Raw genomic sequence first — 17,699 nt, 5'->3', positions numbered from 1 at the left:
GATATTTTTAAGGCAGAGATACGAGTGTTAATTTGGGTGTCAAGGGTTTTGGGGAGAAGGCTGGAGAATGGAGTTAGGAGGCAGAGATAGATCAGCCATGGTGTAGTAGACTTCATGACCCAAATAGCCTAATTCTGCTCCTATCACTTATGACCTTATGACCTTATGAATAGAGTAAGATTAGTTCATTCATAAGAAAAACCCCAATAGCTGCCAAGGCCGTCAGCTCTCTTCTAACATTGAAACTTTTATTGACATTTGTTTTTCCTTCTTCCAGGCCAAGAAGTGATGCAAGGACTTCCAGTGTAGCTGAGGCCTGTCATCACGATATCACACTCAATGGGCACCAGTCTGCGATCAGTAAGTATAATATAATGTTGTTATTAATTTCAAAATACTACTTCCTACAATAAAATTCAATTGAGAACTGATTTTTCAATTGAAGATGTATATTTAGCGCAAATTTATTTTTCCAATTATATTATTAAAGGCCATGAATATTGGCAAACATGGAAATAAATCTGGAACCAATCACATTGTAATGAAGTCTGAGCAAGATTGGAGACTGAAAATTGAAAAATAACATTGCGTTGATTCAGGTGTTAAAACAAAGTCCTAAATAACTTATTAATTAATGAGACCCATAAAAAAAAGGCCTTTACCAAAGTGGTGTTACATTAGATTTGAGGTAAGAGAGAATTGTATAAAAATATTTGTGTAGGATGGAGCAATTTTCAGACATGACCTTGTGCTGTACATCTCCTTGAAGCCTGCAGACTACAAGATGGGGACCCATTGCAGAACTGACATGGGCCCTCCTGAATAATCAAACTTGGGCCCTTTATTTACGTTCCCACTCTAAAATTGGAATGAATTGGGTGGAGTTTTCCCGGTAATCCTGTTTTAAGGGACTATAATTCCAATTTACCTCCAAGGTACTGCCGGAGGTCATAAAATGTAAAATAAGTGATGTTTTTTTAGAAAGTTTGAATTAATTTTACCAAGAAGTGCTCCTTGCCTTCACAGCAGCGCTTTAGGTTGCTGCGTACCCAGACCCTCACCCTCACTTAAGAGAGACACAAAATGCTGGAGTAACTCAGTGGCTCTGGTGAGAAGGAATGGGGGACATTTCGGGTCGAGACCCTTCTTCAGAGTGAGGGGAGAGGGACAATCACAGAGATATGGAAAGGGTAAAGTGTGGAAACAAGGCATCAAAGGGGCCAAAGCTCAAAGGAAATGTAGAATAGATCACTGTTAGCAAGGGGAAGGTGACAACGAAGCAGACAAATATAACATTTAACCAGGGGGACAGTCAGATGGAGAACTAAGATAGGGGTAGGGATGGGCAGAGAGGAAAAGTAAGGGTTACTTGAAGTTAGAGAAGTCAATATTCATGCTGCTGTGTTGTAATCTGCCCAAGTGAAATATGAGGTGCTGTTCCTCCAATTTGTGTTGGGCCTCACACTGACTGTGGAGGAGGCCCAGGACAGGTCAGTATGGAGGGGGAGTTAAAGTGTTTAGCAACCGGGAGATCAGGTAAGTTTTAGACAAACTGAGCAGAGGTGTGCAGCGGAATGATCGACGAGCCTGCACTTGGTCTCGCCGATATGTAGGAGTCCACACCTGGAACAGCAGATACAGTAGATGAGGTTGGAGGAGGTGCAAGTGACCCTCTGCCTCACCTGAAAAGACTGTTGGGGTCCTTGTGCGGAGTCAAGGGAGGAGGTATAGGGACAGGTGTTCCAAGTCCTGCGGTTGCAGGGGAATGTATCGCGGGAGGTGGTGGTTTGGGTGAGAAGGGACGAGTTAACCCGGGAGTTACGGAGGGAACGGTCTCTGCGGAAAGCGGAAAGGGGTGCAGATGGGAAGATGTGACTGATGGTGGGATCCTGTTGGATGTGGCGAAAATGTTGTAGGATTGTGTGCTGTATGCGACGGCTGATGGGGTGAAGGGTGAGGACGAGGGGCACTCTGCCCCTGTTGCGACTGGAGGGGAGGGGGAGCAAGAGCAGAGCTGCGGGGTATCGAGGAGACCCTTACCTGATCTTTCTCCAGGTTTTCATGCTCTGATCAATAGTGAAGAATTGAAATGATTTGCCAAACCTAAGAGGCCCAAACTGTACTAATTCTTGGTCTGATTTCCTTGGGCATAGGTTCATATTGCAGCATGGACTTCAAGCAGCTTTGAGGCACAGTTCTAGGTACTCAAACTGATATTTAAATGATATCTGACGAAAAAAACACACTACTGTTATTACGGTAACCACAATTTTTGACACAATAATTCTTTTTTACAGCTTTTTGGGGTTTAATTATTTACTGGGTAAATGTACAAAACATGTTTATAGCACAGAGCCGGAATGAATGTGATTAGTTCATTGAAAAAGAAAAACCTAATGAGATAAACCTTACCACTCACAGCTCAGTAGGGGATATCCTTCGTTTATTTTACTGAACCAGAACATTTAGGCATTCTAACATTATTAATTTTTGAGGTCATTAACTTTGTTAACATTATCGTTTTGAAAATATTGTGCTTCCTTTAACACTTGTAGTGTTAATGGGCCCTGGAGGTATTAGTAATACAGAGTGATTGTGTTCCCAGAATTATTTCAATTACAATATACACACGAACATACACACAAGCCCATTAGGTGTGAAGTACCTATATATAGCTTGCTGATTATTGGAGTGTTTCAACATTTATCATTATGTAGCGATCCTGTCAGATTTAGAATTGTAAAGCAACATTTCCAAATTAGGATCCCTTGCACTCAAAGAGTTAATTATAGGTTGCTAATTGGGCATGGAGGTGGCAAATTCCAACAGCAATAACAACATAAAACTTGTCAAAAAGCTCCAGAAACACACCTTCAACATACAACAGAGCATTGTGCAAAATGCATTTTGACCACCAGAAGATTTATGCCATGTTGATACAACTGATGTTAGCCGGCTGACTTGGCTGAAAGACAAATTTCAAGATCAAAATCAGACCATTGCATTCAGGAGAGCCAATGCTGTTAAATGCACTGATCACAATGTAAATGCTAGGTGTAAACAAATGGGGTGTACTTAACAATGATTTACACTTGAATCAGTACTCTATTCTATCCTCCATCACCACCAACCCCTAGTTGAACACTTGCTTTACAGTGAGTGCTTATGCAGGTGGACAGTGCTGTCAAAATGTCTATTGTGTATATGTTGTGTTTTCATCATTCAGATTTGTCAAACTGTTTAAGAAAGTGCCAGTCAAAAGAAGAAAGGCCAGATGGAACAAGTTTGCCTCAAACCTTGCTTTGGGTGTTTCAATCACACAGAGGCCACTGCCTTATTCTTGATGAAGTCAGTGACAAGGTGTCGCTGTGGAGACTCACAGACCCACAGCTTTCTATTTTAAGTCTGAGCTCTTTGTTAATGAAACCATTTTCCAAACACAAATACAGCATGATTATTATTATTTATAGGAATTATTATTGTTATAATTATCGGAATTGTTAATAGGAATTTCATTGTTCTATTTTCAGTACATATGATTATTAAACATTTTTGAGCCTCTTCACAACTGAGCACAGGAAGATTTGCACTTTGTCCAAGTTAGAGTTAAATATGTTCTATAGGTGTTACTGTTTATATATATTACAATTCAATGTCAAACAGAAATCAGTGACAAAAAATGGAACAAACTTGAGTCATTTATCATTGGTCCAACTAAAAACACTGAGGGCCCATTACAGCTAAAACAAAGCAGGCATACTGGAGCAACCCAAGCTCGCTTTTACTAAAAGCAAAACACTAACGTTAAAACTCCATTGTAAATATTCATAAACTTCAAATTTAAAGCAACATATATAGTGGTTAGGCTCTCAGAATTTTCCTGATGTTTCATTGTTGGTTTCTGAAATGTTAAAAAATCAAATGTTTGTGTGCTCAATATTGAAGAGATATGTATTTGCCCTGAAAAAGTAAATCGCACCTGAATCCTTCTGTCACAAAGGTTGAGCACAAACATCATGAACGAGCGGTACATCACACACAATACGATAGGATATGATAAAACTTAATTCATCCGCGGAGGGAAATTGGTCTCACATTGTGCTCATTGACACTCACGCAATCAATTTTACAGCTGGTGAACTTGGCCAATGAGAGTGGAGTTCTGAAAAAATAAATTCCCTCTGAATCCACTTCAGTCACAAAGGCTGAGCACAAAAGACATGAATGAGTGGTACATCACATAGGCCCAACCTCATATTGTGCCCATTGATACTCATACATTCAATTTTACAGCAGGTGAACTGGCTAGACATTGGCAGTGGAGCTCTGCCTGAATTCCACATCCACTTCCCCGTCCCGACCCTTGCTGACACACCCATGTCCAGGATCTTGCTTTGAAGTTTCTCATATTTCTTTACAACATAGGTGGTGTTCGGTCCCGAGAATTTGTGCAGGCTCCAACAGCAATTCCTAAAGTCTCATGGTCTCTTTAATTTTCATGCAAACATTTCTCTCGTTCCATTAACAGCCTCCTTTTAATTCTCCTACACTTGGACAGGTGCATGGATAGGAAAGGATTAGAGGGATAAATGCTGGCAAATGGGACCAGCTTAGATGAGCTATTTTAGTCGGCATGCTTCGGTTATTTGTGCTGAAGTACTGTTTCTATGCAATGTGGCTCTAAAATTGGGATTAAAAGATAAATAAATTAGACAAATTAAAGATATAAAGAAAACACATCATATGAATATTGATTTCTCGAACTTCAAGTAACCACTGCAATTCCTCTCTCTCCATCCCTTCCCCACCTAAATCACACCAGCTTCTCAATCTCACCTAGCAAACAACTAACGATGGCCTGTTTCATTTAACACTGTTACTTTTTTCCATATCTTTCATTCATTTGTTCTTCATATCTCTACATCTCCATCTATATCTCTCGTTTCCCTTTCCCCGACCCTCAGTCTGAAGAAGGGTCTCGACCCGAAAAGCTACCCATTCCTTCTCTCCAGAGATGTTGCCTGTCCCACTGAGTTACTCCAGCATTTTGTGTCCATCTTTGGAGTAAACCATCATCTGCAGTTCCTTCCTACACACTTCATTTTTATCAAAAGCCAATAATAATTAAAATTAAGGAGTAAGACTCAATTATTTTATATGCCAATCTTTTGATCAAAGAGTTGTTTGCTCAATGTTATGATTTAAAACCAAATTAAAACTGCAGCTGAACTTTGAGAAGTTCCAACTATCTTGGGCACATGTTGTGGTTATCTAGTGAATAAGCACTGCAAGTCTCCCACCTTTCTCAGTAGGTTAATGTTGAGCCCCCAGTGAAATGGTATTCATGAGAAGTTTCTGAAGTAGTGGGACAACTCAGACAGTGGCATCCTGACATTTGTGTTTAGCTATGCATACGCAGGCACCAGAATTTGCCACTTGATTTATTCAATAATAAATGAGTATGAATAGCCTTGATAACATTTCCGCTGCAAAATTCAGGCCATTAAATTCCTGGACAGGAAATTAAAAGACTGATTCAATGTTTGAATTCTCCTGCCACCTGAATCTTTGATTAGATCACTTGTGCAGATATTTCTTTCTTTCTTTAGTCATCCATTTAAACACATGTGGACACAAAATAAATCTGAAAGCTAGCGAAGCTGGCACTCTACTAAACATAGAACAGTACAGCACAGGAACAGGCCCTTCGGCCCACTATTTCTGTGCCAAACATGATGTCGAGACCAACTCTTAATTGCCTGCACCTAACCCATATTCCCTGCATATCCAAATGCCTATCTAAAAGTCTCTTAAATATGGCTGTTGTATCTGCCTCCATCATCAACTCTGGTAAGGGATTCCAGGCACTCATCACCCTCTGTGAAGAAAAACAGTCCTCCACATCTCTTTTAAACGTTGCACTTCTCACCTTAATGGAATGGAATGAAATGCTATTTATTGTCATTCAAACTTAGGTTTGAACGAAATTACATTTACTACAGTTTGTACTACAGATACAACAGTGATTGGCCTCATCAGCAACAATGATGAGTCGGCCTATAGGGAGGAGGTCCAGCTCCTAGCAACATGGTGCGCTGACAACAACCTGGCCCTTAACTCCAAGAAGACCAAGGAGCTCATTGTAGACTTCAGGAAGTCTAGGGGCGGCACGCACACCCCCATCCACATTAACGGGACGGAGGTGGAACGTGTTTCCAGCTTCAGGTTCCTGGGGGTCAACATCTTCGATGACCTCTCTTGGACCCACAATACCTCAACTCTGGTCAAGAAGGCTCACCAGCGTCTCTTCTTCCTGAGGAGACTAAAAAAGGTCCATCTGTTTACTGTTTACCCTCCTACCATCTGGGAGATGCTACAGGTCTCTCCTTTGCCGGACCAGCAGGTTCAGGAACAGCTTCTTCCCTGCGGCTGTTACACTACTCAACACTGTACCTCGGTGTTTGCCAATCACCCACCCCCCGCACACTCCTCCCACCAGGAAAAAAAAATACTATGACTGTATGCACGTAAATAGATTTATTTATTGCTCATATTTATGTCGCTCTTCTAGGGAGATGCTAACTGCATTTCCTTGTCTCTGTACTGTACACTGCACAATGACAATAAAGTTGAATCTGAATCTGAATCTGAATCTTTTACATTACAAAAATACCCAAGAGCCACACTTAACACAGTTTACATAAACATCCATCACATTGAGCCTCCAACAACTCATCACTGTGATGGAAGGCAAAGTCTTATCTCTTCCCTTTATTCTTCACCCGCGGTCCAACTGCAGCGTCCAGGTGAACTGGAGCTCCGATGTTAAAGCCCCCGGCGGATGATGATAAGTCCTGTGGCCATTTAGCCACGCCGGGCGATGTTAGGCCCCGGCTCCATGTCCTTTAAACCCCGTGGTTTAAGCAGACCAACCCGCGTTCCAGCAGTCCAACTGCAGCGTCTAGGCGAACTGGGGCTCCGGGGCCACTAACCCACTAACCGCACCGGGCGATGTTAGGCCTCGCTCCGTGTCCTTTCAACCCTGCGATTCCAGCGGGAGAAGCTGCCGTTGCGGGAGCTCCGAGAAGCGGTCTCCCACCAGGGACCTGGAGCTCCCGATGTTCCTGTCCACCAGGCCTACAGCCGGAGCTTCCGAACTCCAAAGTCGGGTCGCAGCCGAGCGCCACCACAGCTCTCCTCGCTTCTAGTATTAGATTTTTCCATCCTATCAAAAGAGTTCTGACTCTCTGCCCTATCTATGGCCTCTCACAATTTTATATATTTCTAATGGGTCTCAGCAACCTCTGGCATTCCAGAGCAACCAATCCAACTTCTCCCTGTACTTAATATCCACAAAACAAGGCATCATTCTTTTTTGGCAAACATTTGATAAGGTGCCACATGGGAGGCTGCGAAGGAAGACGGGAGCCCATGGTATCAAAGGGCAGATACTAGCGTGGACAGCAGGTTGACTGGATGGCAGAAGGCAAAGGGTGGCAATAAAAGGGTCTTTTTCTGGCTGGCTGCCAGTGACTAGTGGAGTTCCGCAGAGCTCGGTGCTGGGGCCGCTACTCTTCACGTTGTATTTTAACGATTTGGACGAGGTAATTGAAAGCTCTGTGGCCAAGATTGCAGTTGATGCAAAGGTTGGTGGAAGAGCAGGTAGTGTACAGAAAGCAGGGACTCTGCAGAAGGACTTGGACAGATTGGGAGAGTTAGCAGAGAAGTGGTAGATGGAAAGCAGTGCAGCAAAGTGTGCAGTTATGCATTTTGACAGCAGTAATAAAGGCAAAGGCTATTTTCTAAATGGGGACAGGATACAGAAATTGGACTTGGGAAATTGGTATAGGATTCCCAAAAGGTTAACTTGTAAGTTGAATTGATAGTAAGGAAGGCAAATCCAATGTTAGCATTTATTTCGTGAGTGCCTCCGTGTCCCTTTCTGTGCCTCCATGTCACTCTCTGTGTCCCTCTCTGTGCCTCTGGGTCCCTCTCTGTGCCTCTGTGTCCCTCTCTGTGCCTCTGTGTCCCTCTCTGTGCCTCCGTGTCCCTCTCCGTGTCCCTCTCTGTGCCTGTATCCCTCTCTGTGCCTCTGTATCCCTCCCTGTGTCCCTCTCTGTGCCTCTGTGTCCCTCTCTGTGCCTCTGTGTCCCTCTCTGTGCCTCCGTGTCCCTCTCTGTGTCCCTCTCTGTGCCTCTCTCTGTCCCTCTCTGTGCCTCTGTGTCCCTCTCTGTGCCTCTGTGTCCCTCTCTGTCCTCTGTGTCCCTGTCGGTGCCTCTGTGTCCCTCTCTGTGCCCCTTTGTCCCTCTCTCTCTACCCCCTCCCTCTCTAGCGATGCCTGCGAGTTGGGGGCTATGCGTGAGTGGATAGGGTAGGGGATGGGGTAAAGAGTTTATGATATTAATATAATATCAATGGGGGTGGTTAGTGTGTGTGAGGGGTGGTTAGTGTGTGTGTGATGCCGCAGGCCGCCCCCTCCCCCCGCAACCGCACGTTGAGGGGACGGGACACAACGGGTCCCATTTGCTCTAGTAACTCTTTAAACTCTGATCATCGATGTGTGTGTGTGTGTGTGTGTGTGTGTGTGTGTGTGTGTGTGTGTGTGTGTGTGTGTGTGTGTGTGTGTGTGTGTGTGTGTGTGTGTGTGTGTGTGTGTGTGTGTGTGTGTGTGTGTGTTTTACATATTCCTGTAGAGATTTATCCCATGAAGTCAAAAATCGCCTTATCTGAAAAATTAATGCATTATTTCTCAAGTTATTAATTAAAATGTTCAAAAATCTCAAATAACCTAGAAAATGAAACCGCTGAAACCGCTGGCTTTGGCTGATGATGTGATGACGTCACAATGGCGGCATGTTGTGTTCACGCGCTGCAAGTCACGTCGCCCAGGACTGCCCACTCAAAAGACACCATAAATCAGAAACCACAGCTGCAAAAGGCAGCGGACACCTGGAAACCCCAGCTCCAAAAGGCAGCAAGCTCCCCTGCGTCTCTGTCCCTCTCTCTCCCTCCCTCCCTCTCTAGCCACGCCTGCGAGTTGGGGGATATGCGTGAGTGGATAGACCGGGGGATGGGGTAAAAGGAGTGAATGAATATTAATATAATATCAATGGGGGTGTTTAGTTGGTGTGTATGTGGGGGGTGTGGTTAGTGTGTGTGTGTGAGGGGTTGGTCAGTGTGTGTTTAATGCCACAGGCTGCCCCCTCCCCCCACAATCGCACGTTGAGGGGACAGGACCCAACAGGTCCCACTTGGTCTAGTAGTCCTATAAATCTGCATCATGACTTTTTGACTTTTCTATTCAATGCCCCATCCAATGAAGGCAAGCATACCATATGTCTTTTTAACCATTCTAACTAGGTATGTTACAATATTGCGCCTGCAATTCTGCCACCAGCCGTGTGCACGATTTTGCTGTCTTTGAGGGGGGGCAGGGGGGCGGCGGGGTTAAAATGCGTTTTTTTTCTTACCTTGTCCTGGATTATATTTGGTTGGAGTGTAAGCTTTTGCTGAAGAATCATTCCGACGGGCGTTCTGTGTATTTTTTTTTTTTAATTGCCAGACTAGTCCAGCGCTGGAGTCATTTTAAAATCAGCTTCTAAAGCCATCAACGTCGACAACGGGGACGCATTTCATGTAGGTGACAGGTAAACAAAAGCTATTTATTTTTATGTATAAAAGTGGTCCTTAAGATGCCTTTAGTTCACATTTTAAGTTGTGAAACGGTGATTTAGTCCCCATACGAACCGGCAGTATTTTTCATGCCGATATGGGGACTAAATCACCAGAAACCGCAACGTTCCAAATGATCGCGTTCCAGAAAAACCCACTCGCAAGATGATTTAAATGGCCATTCATTTACAGGTATTAAACATTAAATTCCTTCATTTTGGCATATAAATCCATGACAATGAGATTTAAAAATTATGTTATATTGTGAATTCTTGTGTGAATGTTATTTGGACACAGACTATTTAAAAATGTTAATCTATTAAGAAATTGATAGATGTTTAGATCTAGTAATTGAATTTTGTAATTAGCTCCAATTAGGTAACTATCTAATTATATGCTTTAATTTCAAGTCATCTAAGTAAGATTGTTTCATATTTGTTTCAGAGTGCTTCAATTTCTTTCAGTTCTCTTAATTTTTAAGAAAGTTATGGTCATTTGACTGTCCTCGATCACAGCTTTTGTGTTAAGTCAATGGGGAACAAGATGCTAATTTTCAAGTATGAAAATGGCCATAACTGTTTTAATACTGAAGATATGAAAGTGAATTAGGTGTCAAATTAAACTTATTTGTATGCTTTATCTGAGGGGATAAATTACAGACTTGATTTTTAAAATCTCAAAATTTTGTAACATTGCTACTCTAACCACTCTCATGTTGTTACATTTAGGTAGTTGTTGTCTTAGACCCCAAGATCCCTCTATACATCAAAGTTGTTAAGGGTGTTACAATGTTATGTTATATTTTCACTTTACATTAGACCTCTGAAAGAGCGATACCTCACAAATTCCACCAGTCCTTTCTCTGCCCATTTCTGTAGCTGCTGTGTATCCCGCTGTATACTTTGACAGCCTTCATCACAGTCTGCAACCGCAGCAATCGTGGTGCCATCTTCAAACTTACATAGAAACATAGAAACGTAGAAAATAGGTGCAGGAGTAGGCCATTCGGCCCTTCAAGCCTGCACCGCCATTCAATATGATCATGGCTGATCATCCAACTCAGTATCCGACCTGTTACTAACCGTTACTAACTGACCTGTCTACTTTTACATCCAAGCAACATCTATATCACAAACAGCAGAGGTCCCAGTACAAATCACTCCACTGGTCACAGATCTCTCCACCCTGAACATTGTCAGAGAGTCATAAATTCATACAGCAGGGAAACAAGCCCTTTGGCCTGACTTGTTCATGCCACCCCATCTACACTTGCCCGTGTCCCTCTATACATAGTACAGCACAGGAAGGGGCACTTCGGCCCACAATGTTCGTGCCAAATATCTTTCCAAGCTAAACTGATCTCACCTGACAGTGCCTGGTCTATATCCCTTTCCCTTGTACATCCCTGCACCTTTTTAAACACCTCTTAAATGTCACTATCATATCTACCTCCACCACCATACCTGGCAATGCGTTTCAGGCTCCCTTCACTATCTGTGTTCAAAACCTGCCCCGCACATCTCTATTAAACATTCCCCCTCTCAACATAGCCTTGCCCTCTAGTGTTGGACATTTCTATCTTGGGAAAAGGGTTCTGATTGTCTACCCTATCTATAACTCATCATTTTATACACCTCTATCAAAGTCTCCCCTCAATCTCCATCGTACCAGAGTAAACCAGAGTACCAGAGTACACCCAACCTCTCCTAATAACTAAAATAGACGCTGCATTCTCTAAAACTTCCACATCTTTCCTGTAATGGGATGCCCAGAATTGCACGCAATATTCTAAATCCGGCCTAACCAAAGTCTTATAGAGCTGCATCATGATTTCCTGGCTCTTATACTCAATGCCCCTAGCAATGACGTTAAGCTCACCATATGCCGTATTTATCACCCTATCTACTTGTGCTGCCACCTTCAGTGTGCTATGTACTTGGACTCTAAGATCCCTCTGCACATCAATGCTGTTCAGGGTCTTGCCGTTAACTGTAGACTCATTTTTAGTTTAGTTTAGAGATACAGCACTGAAACAGGCCCTTCGGCCCACTGAGTCTGCACAGACCAGCGATCTCCGCACATTAACATAAGCCTAAACACACTTGGGACAATTTACACTTATACCAACTCTACAAACCCAAGCCAATTAACCTACAAACCTGTACGTCTTTGGAGTGTGGGAGGAAACTGAAGATCTCCCAGAAAACCCATGCGGTCACGGGGAGAACGTACAAACTCCATACAGGCAGTACCCATAGTCAATACTCATAATCTTCAATACTCCCTAGCCATTTACCTGTCCAAATGTCTTTTTAATGGTGTTATAATGCCGGCCTAAGCTACCTCCATGAGCAGCATGTTCCATATACCCATCACCATCTGAGTGGAAAAGATGCCCTTCAGATTCCTATTAAATCTTTCTCCTCTCTTCTCAACCCTATGTCCTCTAGTTCCTGATTCCCCTACTGTGTGCAGTCATCCTATTTATTACTCTTATAAGATCACCCTTTCAACCTGCTGCCCTCCTTAAGATAAAGTCTTAGCCTGCTCAATCTCTTCACGTAGCTCAGGCCCTTGAGTCCTGGCAACATCCTCGTAAATCTTTTTTGCTCTCTTTCCTATAGCCAGGTGACCGAAATTGAACACAATGCAGCCTCACCAACGTCTTGTAGAACTGTTAAATAACATCCCAATTTCTACACTCAATACCCCGAGCAATGTACCAATGGCCTTCTTGATCTCTCTATCTATCGGTAACACCACTTTCAAGGAACTATATACCTGTATCTCTAGATCTCATTTTCCACAACATTTCCCAGATCCTTGCTATTCGCTGTGAAGGTCTTGTCCTGGTTTGGGTTTCCAAAATGCAACAACTCACACATCTGCATTAAACTCGATTAGTCATTCCTCAACCCACCAGCTGATTTTAGATCCTGCTGTAATTTTTGACAACCATCTTCACTATCTACAATACTACCCACTTTAGTATCATCTGCAAACTTACTAATCATGTCTTGTACATTTTCATCCAAATCGTTGATATAAACCACAAACAGCAATGGGCCCAGCACCGATCCCTGATGCACCAGAAGTCATGGGCCTCCAGTCCGATAAGCAGCCCTCCACCATCACTCTCTGCCCCCTTCCATGAAGCCAATTCTCAATCCAGATGGCTGCCCCTCCCATGCAATGTAATGTTCCAGAGCTGTCTACCATGTGGAATCTTATCAAATGTCCTTCCACCACAACCCTCTGTCTCCCATCAGTAAGCTAGTTCTCAATCCATACCACCAAGGCATTATTAATTCGGTGCTTCTAAATCTACAGGATCAGCCTACCATGAGGGACTTTATCAAATGTCTAACTAAAATCCATGTAGACAACGTCCACTGCCCTCTACACAGCGATTAACTTAATTCCCTCTTCAAGGGGTGGAGATCTGAAATTTAAAATATAGCAAATGTTGGTTATAAGCAGTTAACATAGCCTACAGATGAATAATCTTTGAAAGGAATTTCAGTTTGCTGTTCTGCAGCAATATCGAAGCAGCATATCTATATAACTAAAAGTCTCATCTTGACCACTTCCTGTCTGCGTTGTATATTGATTTTAGAAAAAACGCTACCCTATATCAGTATGATTTTTGGCCATCTTACTCACAAGTCCTCCTCCACTGAGGCTGCCCCGAGGATTTTTCCGATCCATGAAAAATAAAAAAGTTATGAGGGTTTAAAAAATCTTGAGATAAGCTGATTGGCCCTCTCACCAGTCAACCACCACGATGAAGGTAACGTCCCTTCCGGTGGGGGCAGGTCTAAAAAACCCCAGATGCCTGGACATGAGTCAGTCACTCTGGAAGATCGCGAGGGAGTGTCCACGACTGTTATTCTAAGCTGTGAATCAATTGAACTGTGAGTCTGCAATGTACTTGCAATAAATGATTTGTTAGCCCTTGATGAAAATGAAATAAGTTGTTTGGCCTGTCCTGTGCTTGAAACGGCAATGGAAATGGAAATGAAATGAAAATACAATGAGCTGTTTGGCCTGCCCTATGCTTGAAACTGCAATGGAATTGCAAATGAAATGAAAATGTAATGAGCTGTTTGGCCTGCCCTGTGCTTGAAACTGCAATGAAAATGGAAATGAAATGAAAATGCAATGGGTTGTTTGGATTGCCCTGTGCCTGAAACTGCAATGGAAATGGAAATTACATAAATGCAATGAGTTGTTTGGCCTGCCCTGTGCTTGAAACTGCAGTGGAAGCGGAAATGAAATGAAAATGCAATGAGTTGTTTGGCCTGCCCTGTGCTTGAAACTGTAATGGTAATGGAAATGAAATGAAAATGCAATGAGTTGTTTGGATTGCCCTGTGCATGAAACTGCAATGGAAATGGAAATGAAATGAAATGAAAATGCAATTAGCTGTTTGGCCTGCCCTGTGCTTGAAACTGCAATGGTAATGGAAATGAAATGAAAATGCAATGAGTTGTTTGGATTGCCCTGTGCATGAAACTGCAATGGAAATGGAAATGAAATGAAAATGCAATTAGCTGTTTGGCCTGCCCGGTGCTTGAAACTGCAATGGAAATGGAAATGAAATGAAAATACAATGTTGTTTGGATTGCCCTGTGCCTGAAACTGCAATGGAAATGGAAATGACATAAATGCAATGAGTTGTTTGGCCTGCCCTTTTCTTGAAACTGCAATGGAAATGGAAATGAAATGAAAATGAAATGAAAATGCAATGAGTTGTTTGGCCTGCTCTGTGGTTGAAACTGTAAACTCCCCCTGTGGTTGAAACTGCAAACTCACCCCAGTATTTTTCTCCCTCCCTTCATTGGCCAGGATCGACTTTCCTCCTTCATTGCTGTGATCTGCAGAAAAAGATGAAAAATGTCTAAAATTGATTCTCCACCCTCTCCCCCTTCTCTCTCACAGTCTCTTACCTGTTTTGGGCAGAATTTCTGGCAGTTTCTGAGCTGCCAGCCCACCAGCCCTGAGTGACTGAGCTGCCAGCCCACCAGCCCTGAGTGACTGAGCTGCCAGCCCACCAGGCCTGAGTAACTGAGCTGCCAGCCCACCAGGCCTGAGTGACTGAGCTGCCAGCCCAAGAATCCATTCAGCCCACAATGTCCATACTAGCCCTCTGGAAACCAGTCCCTTTGGCCCACAACACCCATACTAGCGCTCCAGAAAGCCCCCCCACCCCCCCCCCCTCCACTGGCCACCAATATTGGAATTGGTGGAGGGGTGGAATATTGCATTGGGGGACCAGCCCTCCCATGTGAACATGGGACTCAATGTGTCCCACTTAGTCTAGTTACTTCAATACGTTCAACATTAACCTTTGATGCTGTTAATGTGGAGTTTTCACGTTCTCCCTGTGACCATTTGGGTTACTTACAGGGGTTCTGATTTTCTCCCACATCTCAAAAATGTGTAGCTTAGTTGGTAAATTGGCCACTGTTAATTGTCCCTAATGTGTAGGCGAATGGTATAATCTGGACGGATATGGTGAGATATCAGTGAGATAAAAAATAAGATTAATGTAGCATTAGTTCCGTTTTGTTTATCAATTTAGTTTACTGTCATGTGTACCGAGGTGCAGTGAAAAACTTTTGTTGCGTGCTATAGTGCAAATGGTTGTCTTGAACTGAAGGGTTTGTTTCCATACAGCATGATTAAATGAATTGTGATAGCATTGGGAGACATACACTGTAATATTAATTACTGTAGAATGGGAGTTTTGCAGGGTTTAAGGACAGAATTCCTGTATTTACTTCAGGCAAAGTTTCATGGATGAATGTATCCAGTGACGGAACTTTAGTAATAGCTTGCCAGAATAAGTCAAATTATTGTCCTAGTATATTCTGCGAGAAAGGAACTAAGGGATCACATCGAACTTTTAGGAAACATCAAGCTCAGATTGAGCACTGAACGAAGACTCAAGACTGAAATTTTAATGTGTGGGAAGGAACTGCACATGAGCCGAAGATAGACGCAAAATGCTGGAGTAACTCAGCGAGACAGGCAGCATCTCTGCTGAGAAGGAATGGATGACGTTTCGGGTCGAGACCCTTCTTCAGACTGATGTCAGGGGAGAGGGAGTGGGGGATATAATATGAGAATTACATTTCGAGAAGTTATTTGAGAACCAGGTTCAGAAGCAGGAGATTGGTGGGATTGGGGTCCAGGTAAGTTCAAACAATGGTGAAAGTAGGAGGGTTGGTGGTTGCGTCCTTGCTCGTTGGAGAAGACGGAGGTTGGGAGTGATTGCTGGCAGATTGGGGAATGGGTGGTGATCAAGCTGACAAGACAATGGATAATGTTGGGCTAATTGAGCAGTTCAGTGGCTAGAATGAGATTTCAGGGGTGGGCAGTCGGGTGACGGATTGGCAGGTGTGAGGGGGTCGGGTGAGGACTGTGACTCTGGAGAAGAGGTAACGTCAGGATAGAGTTAAGTGGGTACATGTGGATGGCAGGGACGGGGTAGAAAATCACTTAAAAGGAATCTAGCTGGGTCACATATCCTGCTGTGGATTAGTGCCTGCTGGGGCACATGCCGTTTTTAGTTTAGTTTAGAGGTACGGCGTGGAAACAGGCCCTTCGGCCCACCGAGTCTGTGCCGACCATTCATCCCTGCACACTAATACTATCTTACACAGTATTAGGGACAATTTACAATTTTACCAAGTCAATTAACCTGCAAACCTAAGATAGACACAAAAAGCTGGAGTAACTCAGCAGGACAGGCAGCATCTCTAGAGAACGAATGCGTGACGTTTCGGGTCAAGACTCTTCTTCAGACTCTCAACCTGAAACATCACCCATTCCTTCTCTCCAGAGATGCTGCCAGTCCCGCTGAGTTACTCCAGAGTTTTGTGTCTATCTTCGGTGAAAACCAGCATCTGCAGTTCCTTCTTACACATAATCTACAAACCTGTAGGTCTTTGGAGTGTGGGAGGAAACTGGAGCATCCGGAGAAAATCCATGCAGGTCAGGGAGAGAACATGCAAATTTGTACAGACAGCACCCGTGGTCAGGATTGAACCCAGGTCTCTGGCGCAGTAAGGCAGCAACTCGACCGCTGTGTCACCGTGTTGACAAGTCACTTTGAGAGAAACTGTAACTCACCATTCTTGTCTGTTACTACATGAGTGCTTTCACTGTGAGTGCACGAACATGTTGTAAGATAATTTTCTCCACCAGGCAGGCAATAAACGTCAGATACATGGTGAACTGCCGACCGTGCAAAGCACAGACAGTCCCCATTATTACATTTTTCTTACTTTTCATCGAAATTAAGTTGAGTGATGCACGGAGACATACCACTAAAGGATTCCGTTTCCAGGCATGCCTTTTATCCGCCACCACGACAATCTCCTGTAGTTGGACAAAACTTGTGTGAGAGGCCGTACTAAAACTCAAATACAATTCAGATTATTGTCTGAATTTCCAATGTGCCAAGGGCAATTCCTTTGAAGGGCCATTAACTTGTAATCAGAAGTGTTTTGGTTTCCAGCTTTAGATAAATAGTTCTCCTCATCTGCAATCCATTACATTCTTCACAAAGCATTATGTATATTTGTTAAGACTTTCAATACGTGAAGAACTTTTTTTCAGTTTATTTTTCATTACCATGTGTATGAGTCACACACAGCATTGTACTCCAACACGCACAACACAACTACCATACACCCTGCTCTTAAAATAACAATGACTTTAATCAAATATAGGTGGAGGTTCATTCTTTGGACCTCACCCTCTGCATCTCAATAATCTAAATGTTCCAGCACAGAATGTCCCCGGAAAAAGACATTTACTAATCACAATTCCATTCAGCCCATTTTACGTGCAAACTACAATAGGTTACATTTTGTTTTTTTTTTGAGGCGAGTGACTCAAGGACTGGAATCTCATATTTATAGTGAAGAATGCATCTCCAATTCTTTCCAAAAGCATGTGGCACCAACTCCACTAACGTTTTGGAGGCATGGTAGAGTAGCTGAGAGAACATTTTTTGA

General features: G+C 43.2%; 2 long non-coding RNA genes across 2 annotated transcripts; one reads left to right on the top strand and one right to left on the bottom strand.

Moving 5' to 3' along the window:
• Positions 1-218: 218 nt before the first annotated feature.
• On the bottom strand, positions 219-17,475 carry LOC129704811 (uncharacterized). The gene is made up of 5 exons (XR_008724777.1): positions 16,810-17,475; positions 14,488-14,549; positions 2,872-2,965; positions 2,041-2,228; positions 219-351 (listed from the first exon to the last, which is right to left on the bottom strand). It is a non-coding gene; the product is annotated as an uncharacterized LOC129704811 (long non-coding RNA).
• On the top strand, positions 324-4,911 carry LOC129704812 (uncharacterized). Its single transcript, XR_008724778.1, has 3 exons — positions 324-360; positions 2,154-2,259; positions 3,227-4,911. It is a non-coding gene; the product is annotated as an uncharacterized LOC129704812 (long non-coding RNA).
• Positions 17,476-17,699: the final 224 nt, after the last annotated feature.

The sequence above is a fragment of the Leucoraja erinacea genome, chromosome 16 (assembly GCF_028641065.1).
Source record: "Leucoraja erinacea ecotype New England chromosome 16, Leri_hhj_1, whole genome shotgun sequence".
Taxonomy (NCBI): Eukaryota; Metazoa; Chordata; class Chondrichthyes; order Rajiformes; family Rajidae; genus Leucoraja; species Leucoraja erinaceus.
Note: the sequence above shows the minus strand (reverse complement) of the source record. Positions and strands in the feature narration are given on the sequence as shown.